Source organism: Callorhinus ursinus, unplaced genomic scaffold (genome assembly GCF_003265705.2).
Source record: "Callorhinus ursinus isolate GAN/ISIS: 27379988/994484 unplaced genomic scaffold, GSC_fseal_2.0 scaffold8, whole genome shotgun sequence".
NCBI lineage: Eukaryota > Metazoa > Chordata > Mammalia > Carnivora > Otariidae > Callorhinus > Callorhinus ursinus.
The window spans coordinates 35,018,851-35,044,032 of NW_027397070.1; the positions used below are offsets into that span (position 1 = coordinate 35,018,851).

General features: G+C 44.2%; 1 protein-coding gene across 1 annotated transcript in view; it reads left to right on the top strand.

Moving 5' to 3' along the window:
* Window positions 1–25,182, top strand: part of PRKCH (protein kinase C eta) — a 222,009-nt gene that overhangs the window by 24,279 nt on the left and 172,548 nt on the right. The gene's annotated exons all lie outside the window — the stretch shown is intronic.

Consider the following 25,182-nt stretch of genomic DNA (forward strand, 5'->3'; position numbering starts at 1 on the left):
GTTGTGTGCCAGGTATAGCACGCTGCAAGCAGAGATTTTAGTGACCAGTGTAATCTTTTTTCCCCCCGTTGGTGATATGTTGAATGACGTTCTAATGGTTGTAGCTTACTTGCGAGAAAAGGAGCTGGTGGAGGGAGCTGGTTGGTTGCTCTGTGACCAAACCTGCTCTTTTCAGGGCTGCAGAGCCAGCCCATGGAGCAGACAGACAGCTGCAGGTACAGCTCGGGGCAGTGCTCAGGTCTGTAATCAACAGCTTTGCCTGTGACTGACAGGTGGGGTGGCCACTGCAGGTCTGCTCTGGTGAAGGCACTGACCCTGCTCATCTCACTTGGGTGTTTTGTGTGTGTGTGGTGAGAGACTTCTAGAAGTTCCTCCCATGGCTCATCTGTGTAACCTTCTGTTTTCATCAGATCCCCATTGCTAGCTTCTTAAAGCTAGAGGAACCAAGGAGCCTTAGAGATCATTCAAGACAAAGGATTTTATATTTTAAATCCCTATGACCGTCCTGAACTCCAGTTGAGAAATTGAGCCTAGGCTTGAATTGCTTACCGAGTCTGCTACTTTACATGGTAGTTTTTTGGTTTCTGCTTTGGGAGAATGATCTCAGGCCTGCTAAGGGCTTATTTCTGTCCCTGTCACAATACTAGGCTGTGTACTCATTCTTTCTCAGTTCCTTTTTCCTCGTATATTTCCTCACAAATCATTTTCCTCTTTCCACTATTTTTAGGGTAGCCAGTCCTAAGATACTCACACATGGATGATCTCTACTCTCAAACCCTTTCCCAGTGAGCACGTTTACGGAGCACTGTCTCTCTCTAAAGTCTTCCGTCACTGCAGTCCCTTTGCGGCAAGCATGAGCAGGGTGTTTTTAGGTCTTTTGCAAGTGTCTCCCCTTAATACTTAATTTCCCCAGACTGTGTGGGTAGAAGACCTCCAGTAAAAAGTGAGGAGCTTCCACGAGCTGTCTCGGTAACACTGGCCACCATACAGAAGTAGCATATTGTTGGTATCCTTTTACCATCCTTAGACTGTAACAAATACAACAGTATTTGTTGATGGAGAGCAGATGGACAGAGCCTCCAACAGTCATTTGATGGTAGTGGAAATCCAGGATGCGCTGAAGAGGACAGATAATCCTCTACTATGAGTTTCACAGTGTCCAGAGGAGCAGAGAAGTGATGAACAGGGTAGCGTGGGGGTGGGATAATGCCGAATAATAGTAGATACTCAGTAAGGGTTGACTAGATGTTAGGTTGAGTGCTCACTGGATGACCTCAGTCAATCGTCCGGATACTTTTGAGATAGTTTGTTGTCTTCTCCTCTCTTTAGGGGGCAGCTGAGGTCCAGAGAGGGTAATGATACTTGCTCCTTGTTGGTGGTGGAGCTAGAGTTTGAACACCTGTGTGCCGCCACCGGCAGCCCCTCCTCACCCCCCCCAGTCACACCTGCTTCAGGTGATTGAGAGGAGGCAAAGCAAAAAACTGCAAGATGAACTCCCGCATATTTGCCTTGTAAGGGTGTATGTTTCTTAATTCTGATAAAGTGGTAGAGAAATAATTAAGGGTTTCACTGTTGATAGGGCCCCGGATAGGAAGGATATCTTGTGCTACGTGTGATTCTGCAGCAGATGACAGGTCCTCAGATAGCACAGTGTTGCCCCAAATTAACGTGCCAGCTTAGCAATTGAAGGAGTGAAGTATCAAGTGATCACAGAGCACAAATTTGACCTCTGGGATTAACCTCCCTTCAAACACTGTGCTTGTTATACTGTATACTTCTTTCACCTTTAACCTCATGCTCTCCTAACTGAGCAGTGAATTACTAGGTAAAGTCACAGTTGAATGTATCAGCACAGTGCACTGTACAGAGTTTTGGGTAGATTCTGCAAGCAGCTATGTGAGGTAGCCAGTGCCATTTCCCAGTGTTGAAGCCTGTAGCCTGCACCCTGGCCTTTTCCCCCTTTTGAGGTAGTTTTAAATTAACTGTTACTTGGCCAGTAGGTTTGCCACTTTGTGGGAGCAATTATTACGTGTCTGAGGTTATGTTAGACATGGAATGTGCAGAAATAGATAGGTTCTGTGCCCTCAAGGAGCTTATCTTGCAGGGGAAACAGATACATGAATGCTTTCAGGGATCACATATTTTATTCTGTGTGTCTGATAAGGACGTGGTGCAGAACTCTGTAAAGGAATAAAACTTTGAAAAAGAAAAAAGGAATAAAACTTTCATGAGCTAAGCAGGCACAAGCCAACACGGCACATCTTTCTGTGTGTGTTTTTTGAACCAGTCTGTGAATGTGAGCTTGATTTAAAGTCTACCCTCCATCCTAGACTTCAACCAAACAGCCATTATAGAAATGAACTTTTATTATTATTTTTTTAAAGATTTTATTTATTTGTCAGAGAGAGAGAGAGAGAGAGAGCAAGTGAGCACAAGCAGAGGGAGAAGCAGGCTTCCCGCTGAGCAGCGAGCCCGATGCGGGGCTCAATGCCAGGACCCTGGGATCACGACCTGAGCCGAAGGCAGATGCTTAACCGACTGAGCCACCCAGGCGCCCTGGGAATGAACTTTTAATTGAGTTGCTTTCCCTAAGCATTTTAGTTCTCCTTGTTTATCTTGCATCATTAGCTAATGACATCGGTGTTCTCAGAAGTCATGTTTAAGCATAGTTTAGAGATGACGTAGGAGTTTTACCATATATTTACTTGGGCTTGTCTGCTGCCCCTTTATAATCTGTTGGCCAGTGATTCTAGCTTTTTTTTTTTTTTTTTTTTTACCCCGTGTTCCTTTGAAGCTGGATAGGGAGAGGTGGAGACTGGTGGAGAGGGAAACAAGTGATAGGTGTTCCCAAAACTGAAGGGCTTTGGGTGAAAATTCAGGAAAGGCCGTCATATTGCTGCCAATCTAAGGTGGTTTGATTGGTGCCAAGCTAAAGAGAGAATACCGACTGACTTTTTAAAACTGCGCTGACTTTTTACTTAACTATTTTCCCCGGAGCCATGGGGATGGGGTGTTGCAGTTTACAGCGATAATTTTGTGCTGCTCAGATTTTTCTGATTATCTTCAAGGCTGCGTGGAAAGTGTCCCTGCAGATCCATCCATGCTGTCTTCCTCCTGCGCTCATCTGCTCTCTCCCCGGCTACGGTGCCCACACTGGGTGGGTGTTGGCCAGAAGTTCCTCTCGCCCCCTCGGGAGAAACGGTGGTGTTTCTGGGCTTAATGCATTTGGAGCACCTGGAGTTTATTCTGAAACCCCAAGTTTCTGGAGCTTTGTGCTCTTAGCTTGGATTTAATTACCCGTAAAGGTGGTCAATGTTAACTAGAAGCCATTGGAGGTGATGCTCCTAATGTAGACCCCTCAGAGAGGTCCTGGGTCCTTTTTTTCATCAGAACTTGGGTAATAATGCTTCTGTTCTATACCCCAGAAGACTGATATAACTAGCAATGAATCTCATTAGTAATTTATATTGGCAGATCTGAAGTGTTAGATATTAAATCTGTTTTACACCATCAGTGTTAACTTCAGCTGGTGAAGTTTCCTGGGGTAGAGGGCAATGCAACCACCTTTTACCAAAATAGAAAGGAAGAGAATGCAGATCTTGTGGGGAATGGCATTGAATACACTTTAGTGAGCGTGGCTGGGGCAGTGGGGTGAGGAGAGGGGGTAATGGGCCTGGGGAGGGGAGCTTCTGTCACTGGGCTCCCAAAGCTGATTCATCTAGGTGCTAGTAGAGCTGTAGAAACCCACAGGGGAATTCCCTGGCTCCTTTCCATTCCTCTTTCTGATACGATCTTTGCCCAGTTTATCTGTTAGCCAGGCTTCCATTTTTATCAGCACTGAGATGTCTTTTTTTTTTTTTTAAAGGCCTTTTTTTTTTTTTTTATTTTTTTTTTTTTTTTATTCATGAGAGACAGAGGGGGAGAGAGAGGGAGAGAGAGAGATAGAGAAGCAGAGGGAGAAGCAGCCTCCCAAGGAGCAGGGAGCCCGATGTGGGACTCGATCCCAGGACCCTGGGATCATGACCTGAGCCGAAGGCAGACGCTTAACCATCTGAGCCACCCAGGCGCCCAGCGCTGAGATGTCTTTATGGCCCCATACATGGCCGACTGCACAGTTGATGTTCTCGGGGAGGGTGTCACAGCCAGAGAAGGGTGCCATGGAGAGGGCTGACTGGGCCGTATATGTTTGGGGCTCACCCTCCTTTAGAATGTTCTGGAAGCATGTGGCCAAACAGGGGATTTTGAAGGACCAGAAGGGAAGGGCAGGGTGGATGACAACGGGGGGCCGTTGAAAGCGTGTGTGGTATCTAGAAAGGTGGTGGGTAGGACGAGGCGTGTGGGCGTGCTGGAGGGAGACAACATCTTTGCCTCTACGTCTGATGTTTGGGTTTGGGGGGGAAGGAAGCCACTTTTCTGTTTTGATTGTGTGAAGACAGAAGCTTCTCTAGTTCTTTATGGGGTCCAATAAAAGGGAAGAATTTTTATTACCTGTGTTCTTAATTTTAGTAAAGCTGTGCTGAGCTGGTTTGCACTCCAGCTCTGGTCTGTAATTTCTGCGGCTGACCTTTTCCTCTTCTTTCTCTCTGTCACAGTCGCCGAACGCCACTTTCAGTGGCCCTGGGTCAACGTCACCTTTCCCGTGAGTCCTCTGGGCTCAGGGTTACCACCTCTGCCCCCCATTTTATGCTTTCATCACAACTGGCACTTCGGCCTCGTAGCACTTTGTACGTAATTATTTATAATTGATGAGTCATCCCTCTGAGACTGTAGGCTTCCTGCCGGCGAGGTCCCAGGTCCACCGGCATCCTCAGCTGCCTCCACATGCCGGGCGCACACTAGGTGACCAGTTGGCATTGCTTGTCTGACGGATAGACTGACACAGGGGCAGCTTTGGGGAGTGTTGTTGAGTGGAATCATTCTGAGAATTTGATAGAATGATGATGGGGATCACTTTATACTCTTAATTAAAAGTCGGCCCTCGAGACTTATAAGTGGCAGCTTGTGTGCTTTGCCCTTTACAGCTTTCAGGGTGTTTTCTCTGTTTCCTTTCATACTTGTTTCCTACTTTGACCCTCCCAGTGATTCTCGGAGGCAGGCAGAGCATCATTTCCATTCCAGCTGAGGAAACAGAGGAGTTTCCACAGCCCGTTTCTGAAGGGGCGTAGCTGGGACTTGACCACAGATCTGACTCTAGAATGCAGTACTCCTCCTGCTGGCTCATGCTGGCCTCCCCACATTTCTGGAGCAGCTACAATGTGCCTGTCTGTAACACTTGTTATCTTAATCTCCTGTCAGTACTGTTGAGGTAGATATTATGATCCCCATTTTACAGATGAGGACCTCTGAGAGGTCAAGTAAGTTTTCCAGGAACACACAACCAGTAAAAGGGGAAGGAAGGTCTGGGTTCACACCCAGTCCTGCAGTGCTGGAGGACAGAGCTGCTGCCTGCAGCGGGTGCCACCCAAAACTTGTGACTGTTCTGGTAGGGAGTGGGGAACAGTATTCGTTGCTTCAGAAATTCTGGATAACGTCTAAGTGTGTGTTCATTCCTGCGTTCAGGACTGTGTCACAAATACTATATTTAGCAAGTGTCAGTGATGTGCCAGGATTGTGCTTGGGATACAAAGATGAATGAATAAGGTGACTACGCAGAGAACTATGACAAAATAGTATGATATACATGTCCCCAAAAGGTCTACGTGAAGTGCTGTAGGAATGTAGGCCTGGGAGGATGACCAAGGTTTGTATGGCACTTTTTATGTTGTCTCTTGAGTTCACTCCTGTTTGCGTTCTCTGTCTCCCATCCTCCCTCTCCACTGCCCCACCCCTCTCTGTCCGGGCTGAGGATGAGACAGTAGGCCATCCAGAGGCCACCTGTCAGTCACTGGGCCCCAGAAAACACCAACACATGCATTTGCCAGGCCTGTTTTGTACAGAAACAGCATAAAAAGGGAGAGAGAACTGGCAGATATTTAGATTTATGGCCTTTTACAGAAAATAATTTCTTTTATTTGGTCAGGGTGTATGCCTTCTGGTTCCATACTCCTCGAGGGACCAAGAACATCTCATTACCTCTCAGAGTCCTGTCTGAAACAGAGCCTAGAAAGGGCAGTCGGGTCCCTCTCACCTCTGGTCAGAGTCCCATGCCTCTCAAAGACACTAAAGGATGTCCTCTCTCCCCAGCGTCTGTCTCTACTGGGGAGGCTCAAAGCCCTTTACAACTAGCTTTCCCCAGCATCCTGAGGAGGCAGGGGAGGGAGGGAATATTGTGAGGAGAGATGTCGACTGTGCTGACCCTGTGAAAGCCCTTCTCTTAGCTTAGACCCTCAGGTAACTTCGAAATAACCTTGCTGACTTAGAGGTTATTTTTTTAACTCTCCCTGTAAGAGCCGGTCTGTTTCAGGCAGCCTCAGCCTCCGCGGAAATGGGTAGGCTTTTTTTTTTTTTTTTAGATTTATTTCTTTTTTGAGAGAGAGAGAGTGCGCACATGCGCTCGAGCAGGGGAGGGCCAGAGGGGGAGAGAGAATCCCAAGCGGACTCTGCCTAGCACGAGCAGGGCCTGACACAGGGGGCCGATCCCTTGACCCAGAGCTGAAATCAAGAGTCGGTTGGATGCTTAACCAACCGAGCCACCCAGGCGCCCCTAGAAGTTGGTAGGCTTTGATGAAGCACTGCTTTGCTTCGCATGTTAGGACCCCAGGGTTCAGGGGCACTCTACATGTGTTTTTAATCTCTCAATTTATGCAGTTTAAGCAGTGCTCATGTAGGACATAGCAGAGATTTTGTGAAATGATCCTCTATTGAAAAGCTTGAATTTTCCCCCACATAATTGATTGGGCTCTGGCACCGGGTGTGTTGAGAGAAGGCCACTTCACTGCACTTTATTTCCACAGTCTTTGTGGGGTGGGGGTTCCTTTGAAGGGCTGCAGGATTCTGGAAGAATGTGTTTATAAAGTTCGTTCTCAAAGTTCGTTCTCACGGCTCTTCTAGCTGAGGGCCAGCAGAGTAGCATCTATCCCTCTTGGTGCTGTCAGCATGAGGGACTGAGGACTGGGGAGTGGACATGGTGGCTTGGGGCCTGTGGGGAGGAGGGGAGGGAAAGGCAGGCTGAGACCCTGTAGCTTTACTCTTCCCCCCGACTTTTCTGTTTTCTGAATTTTAGGATTTGGATGCACATGCACATTTAAGATTTGCTCTGTGTAAATGAAATCAAACTTGTTTGTTGGGAGGGCTACATTTGAATGAACTACGGAGTTTTGGGGGCACAGTGAGGGGTGGGGAGATTCTGGGGGGGAGATTCGTCTGGTGTTGGTGGTTTTCCAGTTGGTAGAATGGTGTCAGCATTCTCTGATATGGGGTTAGCTCTACTGGGCCCCAAAAGACCAATCAAGCTTAGTAAAGAAAATGACCTGCTCTTGGCACACTATGGCTTGTATTGAGAAAAAGCAACTTAAATGTGAACATCCAGCTTGAATTCTTAGTAACTGGCTATGGCTTCTCATATCTCTTTCTGTTTCACAATAAAACTCTAAAAACGCATGCTGCTAAGTGTGGACAGCTACTACCCACAGTGGTAGGAGAACAGACTCTGCATTAGCAGCTCGCGCTAACCCTGGGAGCAGTCTTGCGTCTGCACAGGGAAAGTTGCTTCCATGTTTCCCATAGCTAATTGCGGTGCCCTCGCCTTTGGGAGGGCAGAGTCTCAGAGCAGCAACACTGAACGTGGGGAACAGGAGTGAAGAATTAGGACCCTGGGCTCCAGTGCCAGGTGGCCTGCTAAATGGCAGCAGTTATGCAAGGAAATCATCACATCTGTCTACCCCAGATTATCCTTTTGACAGAAGAATCCGGCCGTTGTCTCTAAGGGCTTTTCTAGCCCTGAATTGTGTGATATCTACTCTTCGCTTGCATACTTTCTCCCTAACCGTTCTTGTGGGTCTCCTTTTTAATTACTTATCCTTTCCCTAAAATCAGGGTTCCCCTTGTTCTTCCCGTCATCCTACCTCCTCTCTTGTGTCTGAGAGGCTGTTAAAGAGCACAGTGAATTGATGTGGAAAGATATCCCTGATGTGTTATTGCATAAAACAAATCTAATTGCAGAGAAGTATGCACGGTATGATCCATTTCTGAAATAATAGTGATAATGATATCATTATTAGTACAAGTACGCATCTTTTGTTTGAACTGTTGGGAGTCAAATGTGTTTCTGAATTCAGGATTTTTCAATTTTTCATAGGGCCAGGTGTCATCTATTAAATAATAGCTCCACTGGGGGGTTGGGATGGCACCCTGTAATCAAAAACATTAATGCTTCTGCAGTGAAACATGAATATTCACACTAAGTGGGGGAAAATAAAGATTACAAATTACCTTATGTGTGTTCAAGTCAGATTTTGACAACAAATGTTATAAAAGTTTTTTTTGGGTTTTGGAGCTTTTTGAATAATAGGATTATAGATAAGGGATTGTGGACCTGCATAGCCAAGGGGAAGAAAGTCTGGAAGATTTTATAGCAAACCCTTAGCAATAGTTTCCTTGGGTGGAGCGGTAGGGTAGAATTATGGAGGACTTTCATTAATCAAGTTATACTTTTTTTTGGTAAGCATGTATAATTTATAATCAGAAAAAATTATTAAAGATATGCATAAAACATAGGTGAGACACACCTCACAAATCTATAGCAATGTTTTTGTTAGGACCTTAAGATTTGAATAATTTTTCTTAATTTTTCAAACTTTTGAAATGTGATATTTTATATATACTTGACTTTTTCTCTAGATAACAGTATTATTTAAAAAATATATAAAAGAGGGTGCCTGGGTGGCTCAGTTGGTTAAGCGACTGCCTTTGGCTCAGGTCATGATCCTGGAGTCCTGGGATCGAGTACCGCATCGGGCTCCCTGCTCGGCGAGGAGCCTGCTTCTCCCTCAGACCCTCCCCCCTCTCGTGCTTTCTCTCTCTATCTCATTCTCTCTCTCAAATAAATAAATAAAATCTTTAAAAAAAATAAAAAATATATAAAAGAATATGTGATAAAAAGTCAGTGGTGAACAGTAAATCCCTTGGAGTCCCACGTGGGAAACCAGGAGCCACTTCTTTCTTACTGATTTGTATAGCACATTTATACTAACCTATAAAAGAATAAAAATCAGGGGCGCCTGGGTGGCTCAGTTGGTTAAGTGTCTGCCTTCGGCACGGGTCATGATCTCAGGGTCCTGGGATCGAGGACCAGGTCCAGCTCCCTGCTCAGCGAGGACTCTGCTTCTCCCTCTCCCTCCCCTCCCTGCTCCTGCATGCATGCTCTCTCTCAAAAATAATAATAAAAATTATACAGAAGAAGCAAATGATCATAGCAAAAATATAATGTACGGGAAAAGACTTTCTGGAAATATAAGGCCTTATAGAAATATAAGCTGTTACAAAAGTAACATTGCAATTCTTTGGGGGCCAGAATCAGTGGAGTTGGTGGGAATGGACTTTGTCTGAAAATTGACTGGAAGAACTCCTTCAAAATAGAAGGAACTTGCAATTTTATGTATGAGATGTAAATCAGAAGGTTGATAGTTGATTGTTTTATCAGTTGCTATACAAGGACCTATATTCTTAATTTTCAAATGTTTTCATACTTCTAATGAAAATATACTCATTTATTACCTTTTCCCACTTAATTGCATAGTTAGTCTTTTTTTAAAAAAGATTTTCTTTATGTGAGAGAGAGTGATCACGAGCAGGGGGAGGGTAGAAAAAGAAGCCTGGTGTGGGACTCAATCCCAGGACCCTGGGATCATGACCTGAGCTGAAGGCAGACGCTTAACCAACTGAGCCACCCAGCTGCCCTGCATAGTTTTATATGTTGCTCTGTAATAGCTGCATAATATTTCAGTTACTGCTTTACATAATTTGCTGTCTTTTTACTGCTATTTCTAATTTTTTTGTCCCAAACAACACCTTTTTATACCTGTAGCTCTAATTTTTTTTTTCTGTATTTAGGATTTATTTTCTTGGGAAAAATTTCCTGAGTGCAATAGGATCTTTTTTTTTGAGATTTTATTTATTCATTCATTCATTCACTTAAGATATATATATAGAGAGAGTGGTGGGGGGCGGCAAACGGGGAGGGAGAGGGACAAGCAGACTCCGTGATGAGCCCAGAGCCCAACCCAGGGCTTGATCCAACCACCCCAGGCCAGGACCCCAGCTTAAAATCAAGAGTTGGGTGCTCAACCGACTGAGCTGCCCAGGGGCCCCTGAATGCAATAAGATCTTAAAATTTATTCCATAAGCATTTATTGAGCACCTACTATTTGTAAAGCTCTGGCAATACAAAGATGAATTTTTAGGACCTATGCAGGAGATGTGTCCATTTCCTGGGACTCCCTCCCCATTGCTTGGTTAATTCTCATTTAAATACTACTTCACCAGGAGGCCTTTTGTGAGTTCCTCATAATAGGTTAGGTTTTTTGTGCTGTTTCTTCTCATTTAATCACATTTTTAAAATGTATGTATGTATGTATGTGTGTGTGTATGACTTAATCACATTTGTGAGTACACAGTCATTCTGGGATTACTTGTTTGATTTCTGCCTTCCTCATTAGACTATAAACTCTGAGACAGGTCTCATGTTTGATTTGTTCCTCCTGGGGGCCTCTATACCTAATACTGTATACCTGGCATGAACTAGGTACCCAAATATCTCTAATAAGTGAATACCTGAGTAAATGGATTAAGTGAGTAAATACTTGAACGTGTTCCCTGTTTTGAAAAACATTAGAACCTGTTTTTAGAACATTGGAGTTGAACAATAGATTGGATTGATAATTTCAATGATGTGTAAATGCTTTATAGAAAATAAGCCTTTTTGGGGCAGCTGGGTGGCTCAGTTGGTTAAGTGGATAACTTGATTTTGGCTCAAGTCGTGAACTCAGCGTTGTGAGATTGAGCCCCATGTCAGGCTCCCCACTGGGTGTGGAGCCTGCTTAAGATTCTCTCTCCAGGGTGTCTGGGTGGCTCAGTCAGTTAAGCGTCTGCCTTTGGCTCAGGTCATGATTCTAGGGTTCTGGGTCAAGCCCCTAATTGGGCTCCCTGCTCAGTGGGGAGTCTGCTTCTCCTTCTGCCCCTCCCCCGCTCATGCTCTTGCTCTCTCTCACTCTCAAATAAATTAATAAAATCTTAAAAAAGATTCTCTCTTTTTTCCTGTTCTTCCCCTCCTTAAAAATAATAATAATAATAATAATAAAAAAAATAAAAATGTTTCCCTTGCAATGAAGTCCCTGGAGAAGGACTCACTGCCATCATCTTACTCAGTGTCTTACAACCTAAGTTTGCCCATACTCTGCAGTAGGAGCAAGCTCATCTTGAGTTCTTTTTTGCTGAAGCTTTTCTGTACAAATCCTTTATCTGTCATTGCATTGTACACCATTAACCTTCTTCACCTCTTGTACTTATTTTGGTATCTTTTTTTCTTATTTTCCTCTTATTTTAAAAAATCTGTTTCAGGATCTTTAACTGATCTTATCTGATACCTATACTTATTTTGGTCTTTATGCTCTTTGAAAAACTGTTAGTTCCTTGAGGGAAGGGATAATTTGATCTTCAGTAGTGTCTCATACAGATTCATGCAGAAGAGGGTTTGATAGAAGACTTTAGAAGATCCATTTTCTTGTGTATGTTTTAATGTATCCCATGGGTCAAATGGAGGATTTTTTTTAAAGGATGATCATCAATTAAGTATTTAAGTAATGGACTAAAATTTATATTCTTAATTTTTTACTAAAAACATACACTAAATAATTTTAAGAGAGATTTTGGAGTCTCGTGTTCAAGATTGAAATCTCTTGACTATTCTTGCTTTGACTTCTTTGCTTCATGGGTGGCTTTTGAATTCATTTTTGGGGGGAATGTTACTAGTCAGGACCAACTCTTACTATTGCTATTTCATGATTTTCTTTGTTGCCACTTCCACATTCTAGTTCACCTGGAATCTGGAAGCTCTCCACCAAAGCACCTGTATAATCCAGTCTGAATTTAGAAGTGTCCCTTGTGAGAGAGGCATCATCAGGCCCATGAGACTCAAATGTAGTCTTCTATAATCACAGATCTCCTCATATATGACAGAAACTGGCAGGTGACTCACCAGGGGTGGAAGCCTGGAAAACAGCCGGCCAAGGAGGGTAGTCTTTCTGGTCACACATCACCGCCCTTTTGAAGCATCCAGAGAACCTGAAGAGCAGGAACTGCCAGTCAGACTGACTGAACGCTTGGCATTCTTTCATGGAAAGATGACAACTCATCCAGGGTGAAAGAGGAAGTAGGGGGTGTGCATGGAACAGGAGGGTGACCTGACATTTCCATTGTTTTGCAGGCTGTCAGCTCTAATGCAGCGGTTGTTTGGGGGAGGGGAAGAGTTGGAATCTTGTACTTCATTGTTGCTCTCCTAAGCGGATGTCCTCTGCCATTTTGTCCAGGAGAACTCGTACTTGTCTTATCCTTGTGTTGCTGCAGAATCCAGATTGCTTGTGATCCTTACTGTTCCCCTCCCAGTGAGTCCTGGACTCTACTGATGATAATTCTAGCATCATTTTAAGAACTGGGATTCTCTTATGTCAAATTTCTGGGAAACGTGAGAGCCAAAAGACTTATTACAGGCTATTTCTGGCTTTGCCATTGACGTGTTTTGAGTGTCCATTGTTTTGGTCTCAGTCTAACTGTAGCAGTAGTAGTATTTTGATAATTTTTAGGTTTTGTCTTGGGAGCTCTTTGGGGGAAAAGGTTTACGTTCTTAGTTCTTTGTTACTGGGGCCAGAACCCACCTGAGACTAGAATAAAAACCAATGGAGAACTAGTGGTGAGGCGGCTTTCCAGAAAATGGTGGGTTATCTGAACACTGGTTGGTCCCCCCAGTTCAGTGGTGTAAGGGAGCTTCTGCTGTCTTTGGTCCGCAGCAGTCCCGTCCCAAAGCCAGGACTCCCCTCTCTCAGCCTGCGCCTGGGCCACCAAGTGGTGCCCAGGAGACTCACAGCATGGCAGCTTGGTGCCACCCATTTCTTTACACTTCTAATGAATGATTACTCCAAGCAGTTACTGTTCTCCACAAGGGCTCTCCACCCCCTCACTCAGATGACCTTGCATCTCACTTGATTAAGAATTTGAGACTTTCTGAAATGATCACCAGTTTCCTGTGTGATGCCTGCAAACAGTGCGGTAGTCACAGTTACCCTCACCCGCTTGCTCTGGGGTTCTCCCCACCACCCCCCTTTCTGGGCCTTACTCTGTTACTCTTTGTGCCTTCCTCATTCTCTAATTTTCAGCCTTCACGTCTTTACTGTTTCTCTCCCATTGGCTGTGAAATGTTCTGTGTCTCCCATTTTTGCATTTCTCCTTCTTACTGATGATGATCTAGTTGTCAAATCCAGTGGACGTGCTTTGTCCTCACCATTCTGGACTCCTTGTTGTGTGCAGCATACCTTATCAACTCCCTTCTCCTGTCTTCGGCTTCTGGCATGGTCCATGCTTCTGGTTTTCCTGCTGTGTCACTGTTTTGTATCCTGTTTGTGGGCTTCTCTTCCTTGACGCACACCTTGCTGTTGGCATTCAGTTCTGGGAGTACTGCTCAGTTACTCTAGCTTCAGGACTTCATCTGCCCACTGGATTTTCACCACCGTCTGTGTGCCCATGACTGCAGGTCTCTGCCTTGCACTACAGCGCAGTGTGCAACCTTCTGCTGGTTGTCATGTGTATATCTGAAAGGCTCCTTAAATTTACAGGGGCTGCACTCAACACTTTTCCTCCTAAGCCTCCCCTCTCTCTTGTCCTTAGAGGTGATTGCCTGGTGGTGAAGATTTGGGCTCTGGAATCAGACACACCTGGATTTGAATTGTGACTGACACTTCCTTGGTGTTTGATCCTGAACAGGTTATTGAATTTCCAAGCCTCAATGTCCTCTTAAAGATGGGGATAAAAATAATACCTATCTCAGAAGGCTCCTTTGAGGCAAGTCCTAATGCCTCTGTACAGTTCCTGGCTCGGAATGAGAGTGTGATAAATATTAGCTGCTACTTCTGAAGATGATAATACATTCTGTGTTCATTAAATTAATTTAAATAAAAAATAAAATTAAAAAAATATATTAGCTGCTACTGGTGTAGTGGTCTCTTCTAGTTACCCTCATCATTGAGTCACACTGGTTTCTTTAACTCCTAGGTCCAGCCCGTCATCTGGTGTGGCTGATGTCTAATTATTGTTTATTTGTTATTTCTGGAAATTTCTGAGTTTCCTCTTGTCGTCTCGATTCTCCCTACTTCTGCCTGCATGCAGGTCCTCGTTATTGCTCTCCAATATAAAGCCTTAGTCTCCTGCCTTTTGTTCTTGCAAATTCAGTATGCTACCAGGTGGCCTCTCTCTAACAGGACCTCTTCCCTGGCTGAAGCCCTCTGGTGTCTCCCATTATGTGCAAATCAAAGACCGAGCTCCTTAACATGGTATAGCTGGGCCTTCCCCTGGCCCTTGCTGGCATTTGAGCCTGTTTTCTCAACACTCTGACTCCCACATTATTCTCAGGCAGTACCTTCTTGCTATGTTCTCTGAGCATGCCATGTCATTTAGGCTGTTTCTTGCTTTCATTTCATTTTATTTTTTTAAAAGATTTTATTTATTTGAGAGAGAGAGAGAGCATGCTAGCAGGGGGAACAGGGGGAAACGGGGCGATGGGGGAGAGGCAGAGGGAGAAGCAGACTCCCTGCTGAGCAGGGAGCCCAGTGCGGGGCTCGATCCCAGCACCCTGGGATCATGACCTGAGCTGAAGGCAGACGCTTAACCACTGAGCCACCCAGGCGCCCCTGTTTCTTGCTTTTATTATCCATGCTGCTTGGAATGTTTTCTTCCCTGCTTTTGCCTTACTAACTCTTTCTCCTTCTGAGGACTCAGCTCAGGTGTTACCTCCTCCAGGAAGTCTTCCCTGGCCCTCCAAAATTGGTTAGGTAACCTTCCATAGAGTCCTATCATTCTCTGTGCTCATCAGGCACTTACCATGTTGGATCATGATCTATTTATGTGCCTTTCCTTCCAACATAAGTCCTGGAGGGCAGAAACTATGTGTCACTCAACTTCATATTTTTTGTGCCTGGCTTGATGCTTGACATGTAGTAGTCTTGTGAAATGTTTGTTAAATGAATGACTGAGTTCAAGAACAAGTGAACTTCCAGATGACCTTGGTTTCCTGTTTGTGTGGACAACAATATTCTGGGGCAGAGCTGGGTATCAGTAGTTCAAACCATAGCTGGATGGCCACACCTGAGGTAGACACCCTAATATTCCTTCCCCTGAGTCCTCAGTCCTAGATCCTGGAGTGAGGTTGTCAACTCTCGGGTGTCAGAACCTAAAAAGTTATTCCTGTGAAGAATAAAAGAAAATATATCATGTATCACATTATTGGCTTTATTCTATTTTTTTTTCCTCCAGAGAGCACTTTAATATTTTAAAACCTATGGTAATGTTAACACTTTCTATTTGCATGAGCATTTCCCTGATAGGAGATACTCTAGGTGTTAAGTTTTCTGAGTAGTGTTACACCACAGTGGACCTACTTTCCATAGATATGGAGATAGAGAATGTGTATAGTTTGAGACAGAACTTCCTTAGAGAGATGTAGACTGACCTATTTTAGAGACTGTATGTTTCCTAATTTTCTATTTTGAAAAGATGATGGCCAAATACTAAAAAGCTTCGAACATTTTAGAACTCTGCTGCCTGACATGGTAGCCTAAAATTCAGATCCTCAGTCACATTAGCCATATTTCAAGTCTCAATAGCCACATGTGGCCAGTGTCTACCATATTGGACAGCTCAGCTATAGAACATACCCACCGTTGCAGAAAACTTTATTGAACAGCACTATTTTTGAATGTAGGAGTCCTGATGGATAATACCAAAGCCACCTTCCCACACAGGGAATTTTACAGAGCTGTGAAATAAGAATCCTTACTGGGAACACCAGAGAATTGCTGTATCATTTTATATAGTGGATGTAGCATTACATCACCTTATGATCAGAGCATGTGCCTATCTTTAGGTACAACAACATTCAGATACCAAGTAATGTTAGAGTGTGTATCTGGAAGTGTTTTCTTATAAAACACAAAGTGGAAAAGAAAGAACATGGGTTGAGTAAATTGAATTACTTTTCTTTGCTTCACATTGTCAGAAAAATTCAGAGGCTAAAATGTATCCTGGAACTAAATGTTTACATTTCTTAAAGAAACCCTTGTGTGTGTGTGTGTGTGTGTGTGTGTGTGTGTGTGTGTGTGTGTGTTTGGGTGACAGAGAAACAAGGGATTTGTACTGTTGGATAATATAAAAACACTTTTTAAAAAAAAGATTTTATTTGAGAGCAAGCGAGCATGAGTGGGGGTGGGGAGAGGGAGAGGCAGACTCCCCACTGAGCAGGGAGTGGACCGTGGGGCTCCATCCCAGGACCCTGAGATCATGACGTGAGCAGAAGGCAGAGGCTTAACCAACTGAGCCACCCAGGCGCCCCCTGTAAGAACACTTTTAAAAATAAAAGCAAAACAAAGGATGAGATCTTCTCCTGTCTTATTTTCCTCCCCAGTTGCCTTATCCACTTGGCTTCCAGTGGCCTGAGGAACTTAAAGAGTAAACATAGGTTTGGTGCCGCAGGAGTCATGGTGGGAAGCTCTAGCCATCTTGTACACTGTGGAACTCACTAGAATATTTCTTTGTGGAGCAGGAACGCTGTACATGAATGCCTTAGATATCAGTACTGTAGACGGATTGAGGGATAGGAACCATCATTCAAAAAGAACAAGAACATCAGGCCTGTGCTGTTCACTCAGAGGATCGCCATGCCCAGAGAGTATGCTGTGAGTCGTCATGTGATTAAAGACCCCAGGAGTCCCTAGTTGACTCCCAGTGCATGGCCACCGAAACTCGGTGCAGAGGCTGCAGCAGGGGGATCTTTTTTGGATTATGGAATGCTATTTTGTTTCATATCCACAGCTCCTTTCCTAGCCTGTTTAGAACAGTGCCTGGGGAAGTTCTTAGGTTTAACTGGTTTTTTGTTTTGTTTTGAGAGGAAAGATGTGAGCTTGAGGGTGAAGGGGATTGAATTCCCTTTTACCTTTCTGTGCCTTTTTCCTCTGGGGTGCTTTATTATTGTGGAAAAGAATAGAGGACCTGGGGGCGCCTGGGTGGCTCAGTCGTTAAGCGTCTGCCTTCGGCTCGGGTCATGGTCCCAGGGTCCTGGGATTGAGCCCCGCATCGGGCTCCCTGCTCCGCGGGAAGCCTGCTTCTCCCTCTCCCACTCCCCCTGCTTGTGTTCCTGCTCTCGCTGTGTCTCTCTCTGTCAAATAAATAAATAAAATATTTAAAAAAAAAAAAGAATAGAGGACCTGTCCTTTGGTGTAGAGTGTGGCAACATTTATAAGAAATGAAGAGCTAAGGGTGTTTATCCCAGATGATAATCACAGTGGTTGTTATACAGTGACAAAGTGGGTTCCTGACCAACATGATACATTTATTTTACAACGAGACCTTTTCCTTACCAGTGAAACATTAGAATTTCACAGAATCAATATTTGTGGGCTTTATTCATGGTTTTTCTAAAACTTTCAACTCTGTCATCTTTATTGATAATGAGACTCATTTTATACCCTGTGTGTCCTCTTCTGAGAAGAGACAGTGCAGCTGGTATGGCTGAGTGTTCTGAACTTGGGCTTTGGGGCAGAGAGGCTGGAGAAGCAAACCCATGGTCACTGCTTGGACAAGTTTTTTTAAAATTTCTGAACCTTAATTTTACAACCTGTAAAATGGGAATAACAATGCTTACCTCACAGGCAAGAGAAGGACATTTCCATGTGTGGAATAAGAAACTAAGTCAAGTTGACTCATTTTCAGAAAGACCTTTAAAAATTATTAAACATGCCATATTCCTTGATCATTGTTATGATTACATTGGGTCACATATTTAGGTTTTACCATGCACATCCACTTAGTGTTATAAAAGCATAAGGAGGGACGCCTGGGTGGCTCAGTGGGTTGAGCATCTGCCTTCAGCTCAGGTCATGATCCCAGGGTCCTGGGGTCGAGCCCCAAGTCGGCTTCCCTGCTCAGCGGAGAGTCTTCTTCTCCCTCTGCTCCTCCCCCCTACTTGTTTTCTCTCTTGCTCTCTCAAATAAATAAATAAAATCTTAAAAACAAAAGCGTAAGTAGAAAGGGCTCTTGATGAAATCAGTAAGACAGTCTCAGATTGTGTGTTACTATTAGGGCATTAATCTGAAAATAAAATTGAAGGTGATCAGAAGGGTATGTTTTAATAGCAAATTGCTTCTTAAGACAAATTGCTGTATTTATTTAAAAGAAACCAAAGGGGGTCAAGGGAAGTGAGGGAACTAGGCTATTCAAAGGATATTCTCTTAGAAAAACAACAAAACCCTTGATGACTTAAACTTTTTGCTCTTTGGAGTAGTATCTTTGTTGCTGATTTCAGTCCAGCCTAAGCGAAATAATGAATTCAATTGATCTTCCAGAGAGTTTTTGAGGACAGACTACTCAGTTTTGACTGATACATTATTACAGATTTGTAAAAGTCAGGTTTCATGTGACTCTGACACAGAGGAGGTGTAATAATCAAGTGTTCCTCCCTAGAGCACTATGTAGTGCTCATCACAGAAGGAAATCAAGTTCCCTTTTCCTCAATGCTTGGGCTGCAAGATGGGGGTTCTGCTGAAGCCACAGCATGTGTCAGTGACCCTCTTGGCATCACGACACTTTACCCACTTTAGGATGGGCTAATCCTCTAGGGTACAAGGGTGGGTAAAGAAGAGTCCCAGCCTTGCAGATGCATGTCATGTTGAAGGGGATGTGGACGTGAGCACAGGTGAGGTTAGTGATGAGTGGCATGCCAGGGAGTTGAGAAATCCTAGAAAACAGCCTCTTACTTACTTAAGACAAAGCTTCCTGGAGAAGTCACCTGCGCTGAGTCTTGAATGAGGAATAGGACTTGGATGAAGAATGGGCAAGAGGGAAGGAAAGGATCATAGGCTAAGGGAATAGCATGAATGTTAATGCATTCAATTGCCTGTGTATGCTTGTAAACTCAAAGCTTTTTGATATTAATCAAGTGTAAAGCATGGGGTGAGAGTCAAGGGAATGGTGTAGTTGGGGACTAGCCCATGAGGAGTCAGGTATATATGATGTGAGGGCTTAGACTGTATGTTCTAGCTGCTGGGGAACTACTGAAGAATTTTAACCAGGGCTGTAAATGGTCAGATTTGCCTTTTGGATGGGTTGTCATGGCAGCATGGCAGATCATAGATTTGTAGTTGGATGGCAGGAAGCTATCGTGGTAGGCCAGGTGAGAGAATCAGCCCTGCAAGAAGTAATGAAAATCAGAGCTGGAGAGAGGATAGGTTTGAGAAGTGCCCAAGATGTGAAGTCTGTGATTTTGATCAATCGGCAGCTATGGGAAATGGATGAGATGGAAGAGATCGGAATGACTCCTCAAGTTCTGATGTCATTATGGATCTAGGGAATGTAGGAGGAATAATTGACATTGGGCTAAGGTGATATATTGCTTTTTGAAGTGTCCATCAGCCAGCCGAATGTGAGTCTGAAGCTCCGGGAGGGCGGGTGGCTGGAGATAAAAATCTGGGAGTCACCCGCATAGAGGTGGTAAGTAAAACACTGTGAGTAGTTTGACACCCAAGGAGAGTACAGAAGGCAGTGGACAAAGGATGGAGTCCTAGACGGAAACGGGGGAATGGATGAAATAAGGCATTCCTAGAGAAGTCCCAGAATAGGATGGGTCTGAAGGTAAAATCTGTGGTTGTCCTAGAAGCTGGGAGAGGAGACTTAAGGGGTTTGTAATGGACATAGCTAACCCCAGGTCACCCTACGTTTTTGATGAAGTAGCAGGCAAAGTAGAATGGGGTTGGGAACTTGAAGAGAATGGAGATTATCTGCAATATTCTAGTCACTAAAGGACATGGGAGAGGAGCTGATCAAGAAAAAGCGAAAGAAATGTGAAGAGGTGCTGAGGCCCAGCCAAGGTGAGAAACTGAATTTCCTGGGGTCTCAGTGTACTTGGCTGCCCAGCGTGGCCCAGCAGAGCAGAGACAGCAGATCATGAGACTGGTTCCGGGGGTGGGGAGGGGGTTGCTACTCAGATGGGGCTGAAAAGCAAGGTGTGAGGATGTTGTGAGGAGGGGTTGATAAGAGTTGGGAAGGAAATGTGGCCAGGAGGGGCCTCAGCGGCTGGAAGGAAGCAGTTCATGGCCTAGGGAGGGCTCTGTGTGGTCAAAGCCCGGTGTGGTGGGAGAAGGGCAGGAGGCTGGAGGGTGGTGTGCATGTCAGGGCAGGGCAGTTCCAGGGTGTGGGCCTGGGACTGGGGGGCAGATGTGGCCCAGCAGTGAAGGCCAGATGATTGTAGGATGGCCTGGAGGGGAAACTGTGTAGAAAAAGGACTTTGATTCCACTTGGACAAAATTGTAGGATTTGCACTGAATTACGAAATCTAACATGTAAAATAAAAAACTGTATTTGGTTCTTTAAGAACATGATGGAGAGGAGTGTGTCCTAAATATTTTGAGCAGTCTTCTTAAATGCAGGTTATACAAAGTCCATTTTTTTGTTCCTTTCTGTAGGAAGGGTGGGAGGGAACATGTAATATATTTCTCTGGGTAAGAGTATTATTAACCACAAGAAATGAAAGCTCTAAGGTAAATTTGAGTATTTTCTAGTGCTAAGGAAGGCAATGGATTGATGCCAAATTATATGCACTTTTGTGCAATCCCACTAAAGTTTTATTTTCAACTCTGCGTATTTCTATGTTTAATTTTTTTTTTTAAATCGCAGGCATCTGTGTCTTCTGAGATTTGAGAAAATCCGAACAAGTCACATTACCATGTATTTTTCTGGACTCCTATGTGCTCGGTGGTGTGAGGACACAAAGATACATAAGACTTAATTCTGGCCCCCAAAGGACTTCAAATTTAGTTGAAGAAACAAGACATAAACACAGGAAAAGTTAGATAATTATGCAGGATTTAAATAGCCAGGCATTACATGACTAATGGACAGATGCATTGTTCAGGCAGCAATGCCTACAGGAGTTCAGAAGAAAGGTCGTTTCCGGCTGTGTCGGTAAGGGAAGGGTGTAGTGACTTCAGCAATGAAGGGAAAGAAGAAAGGGGTTACGTAGAAGGACCAAAACTTGGGAATTACTGAAGCCCTGTTCTGCAACTTCTACCCTACCTTTTGTCTCAGTTTCCCAAGCTGAGGAGGGAATGACCACATGCTGCTTCCCTGATTGCAGAGCTCAGAAGCGCTGCTCTTGCCATACTGTGTCAGAGGTATCAACTGCACATCTGGGGAAGGTCTTTGGAGTTTTAGGTGTGTTTTAGGGTGTCATTTCTGTTGTTCACGTTTACCAAGTACGATGAAAAGAATCCGTGTATTGCCCAAAGTTTGGCCTCGTTTTGTTTTGTTTTGTTTTCTAGGAAGGAATGGCTCCTCAAAGTCTGAAGACATTTTAAGCAAATTACTAGACAAATGGCTGCTTTGGGAAAATGGTTTCCATGTTTCTTTCTTCATTTCCTTGAGAAAAGGTAATGATTAATAAGGAAGCAAAACAGGAGCCAGATCCCAGTTAGGAGAAATATGTTTTGTAATTCACCTGTTCACCTGGCAATCCTCAAGCAAGTTCGGTGGGAACTGCAGGTTGGCTGGTGGCCACTTTGGGGGAACCCAGCCTGACCTCTGGCATTTTGGAGACTATGGCCTCAGAGTTCATGGGTATCTTGAATAGAAGGCCATGGGTGTCAGGAATTTCAACTATACTGTTAGTTACCTTGGGAATATGAATGGTATTCATTAGGCAAGGGAGCTTGTACCCAGACTGTAACTAATGGGGACCCTTCTTACACGACCAGCAACCCTTCAGCATCTCTGTATTTCATGCTTATGCATATTTATATACTTGCCTCAATTGCTAAAGACTTTGAGGCATTCAGGGATCCTGGGGCTCTTAGTGTAATGGCGATGAAAATTGAACCCGCTTTAAACCACTAAGAGTGCTTCTCTGTCGAGGGATGTGGTCCTTCTGCTGTGGTCTTCCCTTCTCCTAAGATAATAGTAGTAAGAGGCACTAAGTGAGACATGTCTGACACAAATATTTACATGAATAGGAACTCTTATTTTCCCGAATATATCCACTTTCTCACATATTCCCCAGCTCGACCCCTTCTCTGCCTCTGGAACTCGTGACCTGAGGATCATAAGCAGGACCCTTTCCTACTCTGGCAGGTTGGGGATGTAGTAGAGCTAAGAGAAGGCAGCAGGTGTGACAAAGAACAACAGGAAAAGAGGAAAGAGACAGGAAGATGAAGAAAGCATGCTTTACAACTGCAGAGACAGGGTAGAGTCAGCTAGTAGTTCTCAGTGTCACCTGCCCTACCCCAGTCTAAACGTCCATGTCTGACTCAACATCTCCAGAGGACACGCACCCAGGAAAACCAACATCAGATGATGCGAATCAGATATTGCAAGTGTGTGCGTGCACGCGTGCGTGCGTGTGTGTGTGTATGTGTGTGTGTGTTTGTTAGAGGTCAGCCCTGATGAACTGCCGCACAGGTCCCGGTGGGTGAGATCACATGCAGGAGGTGCAGCAGGCCCAAGCTGTCCCTTGGTGCTGCTCTCGTCCTGAGATTTCCCTATTTTCAGCACCCAGCTTGGTGCCTGGTACACAGTAGGTGCTCAATAAATGTTTCCTGGATGACTAACTGGATGAATGAGTGCTAACCCTTGTAAGAGGTCCTATGACTTGGAATCATTCTAGAAGGAATTCTGCCCAGAGTGGAATTGTGTCCTGCTTGTGACTTTCTTGTACCAACTGCAAATAATGTGTTACCCAGATAGATGATGAGCTCTTAACCTGGGGTCCTTGGAGGAACCTCCAGGTATCTGAGAGCCTCATGGTGTGGGATGCCAAGTGAGGATTTTCTAGGAAAGGGGCCAGACGAATCTGTGACCCAACCAGGCAGAGCAGTAGTGCTTTAACCCGGCCTAGTCCTTGCGTAGGGATTCCAGCAGGTTCCTGACACAGCCCACCCTTCCCTCTTCCCTGGCTATTACCAGAATTCCCCAAATTCCCGAATTGCCTCCTCATTATGGAGAAAAAAAGAGAGAGAGAGAAACCATACTTCCAAGATGATCTTGCCTTCCTTTGATCCTGGGGTGTGTCCTGACAGGGCAGAAGGCCTCATGCTAATGTTCCTTCTGCCTCATGGAGGGAGGAGGAGGATCCTCCAGATGATTTGTAAGCAAAGACTATAAAGGCAGAGCCGACCTAATGGAGTCACCGCCCAGCGGACACACGTATGTTTATGGAATAACAAAGGAAGGGTAACTAGGCCAGAGGTCAGAGGACTTACTGCTGATGTGCCTTCTGGCAACTCATGGAGCTCTCCCGTAGGTATTTTCCCGGGTAAAACGAGTACTAGCCCTAATTACCTCCTGGCTGTGGAGCTAACATGGATTCATAGCTGGAGTGTGCTATGGAGGTTGGAATGTTTTTGCGATTTTTAAAAAAAATTAAAGGTAAAAAGATATTTGATTATAAATTGTGATTTCTTTCTCCTAAAATAAAGTCATTAAAAATTTTTGCAGCCTTTGAAGGTAATATATTTGATGTAAGCATCCAAAGCACAGTTGATAATAATTGGTACTTACGGGGAATTGTTTGCAGGGTATTCAACAATGCATGCATGCATTTATTCATTATTTATCCAAAACACATGTCTATGTCCATCTACTCTGCACTAGGCCCAGGGAAACCTGCTTCAGCCCATGTTTCCTTTCGACACCCAGTCTGTGTATTTGGCCACAGGGTTTTGAATTTTTTATATCTGCTTTACTCTGAAGAACGCTACTAAAATTTCCTCTGTGAAATACACCACTGACCTACTGTTGGGGTAATTCCGAGGTTTGTAACCACTTCCTATGCACCTTATATGAATACACACTGAAACAGTGGTTCTGAAATTTAAGCCTGCATCAGAAGCACCTGGAAGGCTGGCTTGTGAAGAGGCATCCCTGCACCCCACCCCAGAGTTTCTGATTCACTAGGTTTGGGTGGGACTAGACTTGGCATTTCTAAGAAATTCCCTGGTGATGTGGACGTTGCTAGTTTGGGGACCACGTTTTGAGAAACACTGCATCAGGATTTTTTTTTTTTTCCCCCAGACCTAAGGTCCTTGGAAATGCTGCTCTTCCTGGGAAATTGGTGAAATTTCATTATGGTTAATGCGAATCATGTTTGTGATGTGGATTCCCTTTTTGCTTTGCTTCAGAAGTTCAGATTCAAATTTGTAGCTCAACTTTAATAAAAGTTAAATTGTTTACATTTAAACTTGGCCCCAGCCTTGATCTCCTGTTTGATTTTCCCCATTCTGATTTTTTAGCTGTTAATATTTTACAGTTTTGTTATATAACTTCTTGTAAATGGACTCTGTTGTGGAATATAATACATATTGATAAATATAACTGCAGTCAGTGTTCTTTTCTTGGGCATTTGGCTTTCAAATCAACTCCAGAATACTATATTTTAAGCGTTCAATGCATTAGCTATGGGAATAGGTTCTCCAGAAGGCTGGGATTATTGATATAGCAAGTAACCAGAGTGTATTGAAAAGAAAAAAATTTGGTAAGATGAGAAAGTTCTCAGTAAAAAACATTTTTTTTTTAATAAAACGACGGGGGCATAGATAATATACAATGGGTATGCAAAAAATTATATGTATATATTTTTAAAGATTTTATTTATTTATTTGACAGAGAGCGAGCACAAGCAGGGGAAGCGGCAGAGGGAGAGGGAGAAGCAGGCTTCCCGCGGAGCAAGGAGCCCGACCCAGGGCTCGATCTCAGGACCTTGGGATCATGACCTGAGCTGAAGGCAGACACTTAACCGATTGAGCCACCCAGGCGCCCCCCCCAAAATTATATTTTTTATTGAGGACTCTACAAAAGCAAATTATACAGTTGCGTAGGTTGTTGGGTGGACAGAGAAGGATGGAATAATGAGAACAGTGAAGGAAGAAGTAATTACAGTGATGGCCAGACTTGAGTGGGCATCAGAGCCCGTCACCGGAGGACTTGGATCACGGGCTGCTGTTT